The sequence below is a fragment of the Tupaia chinensis genome, unplaced genomic scaffold, assembly GCF_000334495.1.
Source record: "Tupaia chinensis unplaced genomic scaffold, TupChi_1.0 Scaffold000275_1, whole genome shotgun sequence".
In the NCBI taxonomy this organism is placed as follows: Eukaryota; Metazoa; Chordata; class Mammalia; order Scandentia; family Tupaiidae; genus Tupaia; species Tupaia belangeri.
This window is the reverse complement of record NW_006159757.1, coordinates 8,449,498-8,455,366: the sequence shown is the minus strand read 5'-3', so window position 1 is coordinate 8,455,366 and position 5,869 is coordinate 8,449,498. Positions and strand designations below refer to the sequence as shown.

Sequence of the window (5,869 nt, the reverse complement as noted above, 5' to 3'; positions counted from 1 at the left end):
AGAGGAGAATGGAGGAGAGGGCATTGTGGCCGTGGCCATCCACCCTGCTTTCTGTCACTCTGTATTTCTCTGTCTTTCTGGCAAGCATATGCGCACTATAGCAAAAACCTCTCAAAAAAAAAAAAAAAAAAGCATCTAAGATGAGATCCTTTTTATTTTACAAGGGGATATTTAAAATTTATACAAATAGGGCCAGCAGGTGGTGTGGTGGTTAAGAGCACTGGACTTCCACATGACTGTGTTTCGAGTCTCAGACCTGGCGGCTTGCTTTCTCACTTTGTCTCTCTCTGGTCAAATTACAATAAAATAAATAAATACAGATAAATAATTCTTTAAAAAAAGAAATATTTATAAAAAAATGTACAAATAGATATTTAAATTTAACTCTAAATTACAAGACAACTGGAGAATCTTAATAATAATTTTTAAGGGGCTGGCAGTTGGTATGGTGGTTAATGGCACTGGACTCTGACATGGCCAACTGTGGTTCAAGTCCTGGGCCTGGTAGCTTGGGTTCTCACTTCCTCTCTCTCTCTCTCTGGTCAAATTTAAAAAATAAATAAATAAACTTGAATAAAAATAATTATTTGAATAATAATAATAATAATTTTGAAATTTTTCTTTCATGACAGAGAGAGAAAGACAACCACTCTCAGCAGGCTCTCACATCACAGTCTTCCACATGGGTAAGACACTGTCCATTATCACTGCGCCACTGAGCCAGTCTTAAAAAGTTCAGAAATTTTGGCCTGGCTAGTTTGCCTGTGTGCTTCGTCATACCCTCACAAAACTAGCTGTGTTTATTTCCTAGAATCTGGTAGACCTCGGCCTTATTAGGAGGGATTAAGTACAAAGTTCTTGGTTAAATGAATAACTAATGAATACAAATAGGAAGAACATATGAAAAACTGAAAACTGTATTTGTGTAACAAGAGTATGATTGAATAAAATCCTTTAAATTGCTTTTAGGCATTATTACAATATTGTTAAATAAAAATTGGGTTATAAAAACTTGTAATTAGGGGACCAGCAGTTGGCGCAATGGCCATGTCACCGGACTCCCTTGTAGTTGACCGCAGTTCGAGTCCTGGACCCAGTGGCTTAAAACTCACGCTGGGTGCGTGTGCGTGCATTCCCAAGATACTGAAAGGAGAATGGAGGAGAAGGGATTACGGTGTGGCCATCCCCCATGGTGGGTGATTTCTTGCTTTCTGTCTCTCTGTCTCTGTCTCTCTGTCTTCCTGGCGAGCACACGCGCCCTATAGCAAAAACCTCTCCCCAAAAAAAAAAAAAATGAAAGCACCCTTCATGGGAGATGGTGAGAGATGGTAACACCACACTCCCTCCCCGTAAAATAAATAAATAAATTAATTAATTAATTAAAATAAAAATAAAATAAACCTTGCAATTATACCCACTCAGTGGGATCCTACATAGCAGCTGAAAAGTATGAAGTATATCTATAAAGTACTGACATGGAAAGACATCCAAAGTATAGTCATGAGAAAAAAGAAAGTAAATTCCAAGGCCAGCAAATGGCATGGAGGTTAGGTAGCTGGATCCCATATAACCAACTCCACAGTTTGAGTCCAGACTCAGGGCTTAAAAAGCATGCTGGGTGCTTACACGTGTATGCCCAAAATCCCAAGAGGAGAATGAAAAAGAAGTGATTGCAGTGTGGTTAACCCCCTGGAGAATGGATAATTTTCCCTCTCTCTGTCTCTCTTTGTCTCAGGAGGCAAGCACACATCTGTAGCAAACTAAACAACAGCAACGAAAAACCAGAAATAGTATTTAGCTTTTAAAAATTCTCTAACCCTCACAATGGGAAGAGCAGCTGTTTTATTAAAATAGCCTTTCCTTCCTCTCTGCTAAGTGAAAATGTAAAACCTCCCCAGCTGACTATTTTCATCTGCAGAAATAATAATTTCCTTCCGTTAATCTACCCCTCGTTCTTTCTTGATTCTCTCTTCTTTCTTTTCCTTTTGTTTATTTAAGGGGGAAATCTCTATATATTGTCTAGCTGTATTTGGCAATCAGAAAGAATCGTGACTAAGGAGGAGATGATACAAGAGTAACTGGACTTAGATGCGAATGTTGACTAAGAGTGGCCCAGCTGTGGGGGGACAACAGCAGTGCAACAGCAGTGCAATGGTCTGTGAGGCTAGAAGCCGTATGGAAGATCAGCATTAGTCAGTGTGAGCTGACTTACACACAATGGGCACACACACTTGCTTGTGATCCTAGCTGGATGAGAAAGGCTGGGGGAAGGACCATAGCATGAGACCCCACTGAAGGTGCTTTTTTCTCTTTCTCTCGTCCTTTCATGAAAGAAATAATAAGGAACCTGAGAAGTATTCATTATCTTACAAAAAGAGAATGAGTAGGACTAGCAGATAGGGTAGCAGTTACATCACTGGTCTCCTACATGATAGATTGCAGTTCGAATCCTGGACCAGGTGGCTTGAAACTCATGCTGGGCATGTATGTGTGCATGCCCAAGATTCCAGGAGGAGAATGGAGGAGAAGGGATTGCAGTGTGGCCATCTTCCCCAGGGGTGGTGGTGGTGGTGGTGTGTGATTTCTCACTTCCTCTCTCACTATGTCTCTTTCTCTCTTGCTCTCTTGCTCTCACTCCTTGGCAAGCATAGGTGCCCTAAGGCAAAAATCTCTGGGGAAAAAAAAAATGAGTCAAATGTGAGTCTTTGTTGTAGGAAACTCTCAATTTTGAGTCCTGGGTGTTGGACTCAAAGGCTAATGATTTTCTCATACATAGCTCAATTCAAAGGGTATCACATACCTCAGGATACTTAGTCTTCCCTTACTAGAGACAGAGCAAGCTGAATGAGCTTGTAATTTTGTTTCTTTCCTGAGGGAACATTCAAATATTTGCTCTAACTGCATATTCTAAATCATAAACCTCATTTATTTTTGCAAAGGTGTTTTCCCTCTTATTCATGATAGAATGCATGCATGAGGGGGAGAGAGAGAATATGTGAGTGAGAGAGAGAGCGCACGCGCACAACGCCTCCTCCAGCCCATCAGATCTTAGGTACTTGCATGCATGCTTGGTATGTTTCACAATGATCAGACCAGGGCTCTGAAGTACAGTCATCCTATGGGGGCGTTGCTGCATCACAGGGGGAGTCTGTGCTTTTGTCAGTTTTGTTGTTGTTTTTTTTTTTTTTGGAGAGATTTTCACTGTAGGGCGCGTGCGCTCGCCAGACAGACAGAGAGAGACATAGAGACAGAAAGCGAGAAATCCCCCCCCAGGGGGGATGGTCACGCCGCAATCCCTTCTCCTCCATTCTCCTCTCGGGATCTTGGGCACGCACGCACACGCGCCCGGCGTGAGTTTTAAGCCACCGGGTCCGGGACACAAACCGCGGTCGACTACGTGGGAGTCCAGCTACATAGCCATTACGCTAACTGCTGGTTCCCTTGTTGTTTTGTTAGAGAAATTTTTGCTCTAGGGCACGTGTTCGAAGAGTAACTGGATTTAGATGCTAATGTTGACTAAGAGTGGCCCAGCTGTGGGGCTACAACAGTAGTTCAATGGTAGGGCAGTTGTCTGCGAGGTTAGAAGCTGTATGGAAGATCAGCGTTAGATTTCTGAGCTGACTTACACACCAGAGAGACAGAAAGCGAGAAGTCATCCCCCAGGGGGGATGGCCACACCACAGTCCCTTCTCTATTCTCCTCTCAGGACTTTGGGCACACACATACAGACACACACACACACACACACACACACACACACACTTTAAGCTGCTGGCTCTGGGACTTACTTGAACTGCAGATGACCACGTGGAAACCCACCCACATAACCATTATGCCATCTGCTGGTCCTGTTTTTTTTTTTTTTTTTTCCTTATAATTTGCCAGAGGATGCTAGCACTTGCCACAGAGAGAGAGAGAGAGAGAGAGAGAGAGAGAGGCAGAACCCTTCCCCGCTACCACCAGTGGGGAGTAATCATACTGCAATCTCATCTTCATTTCTCCATCCTGTCAGGATTTTGGGCACACATCAACATTTGCCTGGTACAGTTTTCAAAGCACTGTCTCTGGGATTCAAACTGTGTGGTCAGCCATGTGGGATCTAACCACCTTGACCATGGGGTCAGCCCCAGAGTCATATCTGAGCCTTGCTTATAGAAGTAGGTATTTTATTTATAACATAGTCTTGAAAATATTTACCTGTCAGTCTGCCCAGAACAATCTGCATTGAAATTTACTCTGTGGAAATACAAGGCAGATTGTGATTGCCCTGTAGAAATATCTAGAGAATGTTATTTTGCTGCTTGCTGAAAATAACTTGTAAAGAAGAGCCGGTTCCAGATGTTTATGATTAATCATTTTGAAGGGTATCTTGGAAAGCCTGAGAAATTATTTACTCATGAAATATACCACCTCATCTTTGGGTTAAAAGAGAAGGGGATGGGCAGCTAGTGGTGTGGTGGTTAAGGCACCTGGATCCCAGATGGCAGACTGCAAAATTCAAGTCCCAGACCCAGTGGCTTGAGAAACACGCTGAGCATGTGTGCCTGCATGCTAAATCCTAACAGGAGAAAGAAATGGGAGGACAGGGGATTGTGGCATTGTCATCCCCACGGGCAGGGGTGGGGAGGGTCATTCTTACTTTCCCTCTCTCCCAATCTCTCTAGTGAGCATATGTGCCTTCTGGCAAATGATAAAAAACAGAAAAGAAAGAAAATTACTGCTTATCCTTCAGACCTGGGAGAAATTTCAATTTAAGTGTGTCTCATTTTTAGACACTGGCAGATGGGAAAGGCCAACAAAATAGTCTAGTTAAGGCTGTTGCAGTAAATCACAAAGCTGGGGACATCTGATAAATTAATGTCACAGCTGGTTGCTTCCCTCTCCCTGACCCCACTCTTCCTTGCCACTTGGAAAAATAAGGTAAAGGAAAATTAACCCAAGCAACGTAGACACCGGCCATGGTAATTTATCATCACATTTACTCAGGATTTGCTGTTGGGTCACTGACAGTTCAGCCTTCTGAGTAAGTTCGTTTAAATGACAAAAATGAAACCAAGTTGAAAATCAAATTTAAAAGAAGCAAGGGAAAATGTGGTCAAAGCTGTTTTGTTGTTTATTGTCATTAGCAACTCACTTTTGGTCCAGATTGACATTTGAACAGTAAAAGTATTTACTATTATTACGGTGGGTGCTGTTTATGCTGGAAAAAAGGCCTGTGAAGGGAAAATTCAGTCTGCTTGAGAAGTCCCCCATGGTATTGACACCAATGAGGAAGGACAATACATTTCTGAGTTTTCTTTCACTGGATAATAGTCAAGCTACTGGAGTGGGAAACTAAAATTCCAGCTTAGGCGTAATTGCCACTGTAATTTAAAAGAAAGAGAAAATTTTCAGACTGAAAGAAGTAGCAAATACAGCCTGATCCTTGTGGAAATGTCGGGGTGATGGTGAAGACACTTGCAGAGAGTTATTTTTTGTTTACGAAGAGGGCAGGCAGCCAGCTGTATTTGGAGACCTAAGCTATGTGACCTCTGCCAAGTTATTGATTTTGCTGAGCCTTGGCTGGACTGGACAGTTTCTTAGATTTAAGAAACCAGCAGATGGCATAATACTTTGTCACTGGATTCCTGCGTAGTCAACCACAGGTCAAGTCCCGGACCCGGTGGCTTAAAACTCACACCGGGCACGTGTCATGCGTGCCCAAGATCCCAAGAGGAAAATGGAGGAGAAGGGATTGTACCATGACCATCCCTTCATGGATGATTTTTCACTTTCTGTCTTGCTGGTGAGGGCATGCACCCTATAGGGGGGAAAAATCCTTATAAAAAAAAAATATATATATATATATACACACACACACACACATATA

At 42.5% G+C, this 5,869-nt stretch overlaps 1 pseudogene; it reads left to right on the top strand.

Moving 5' to 3' along the window:
• Positions 1–2,094: 2,094 nt before the first annotated feature.
• The window catches only part of LOC102482935 (RNA-binding protein 3 pseudogene), a 5,098-nt pseudogene continuing 1,323 nt past the window's right edge, over positions 2,095–5,869 (top strand).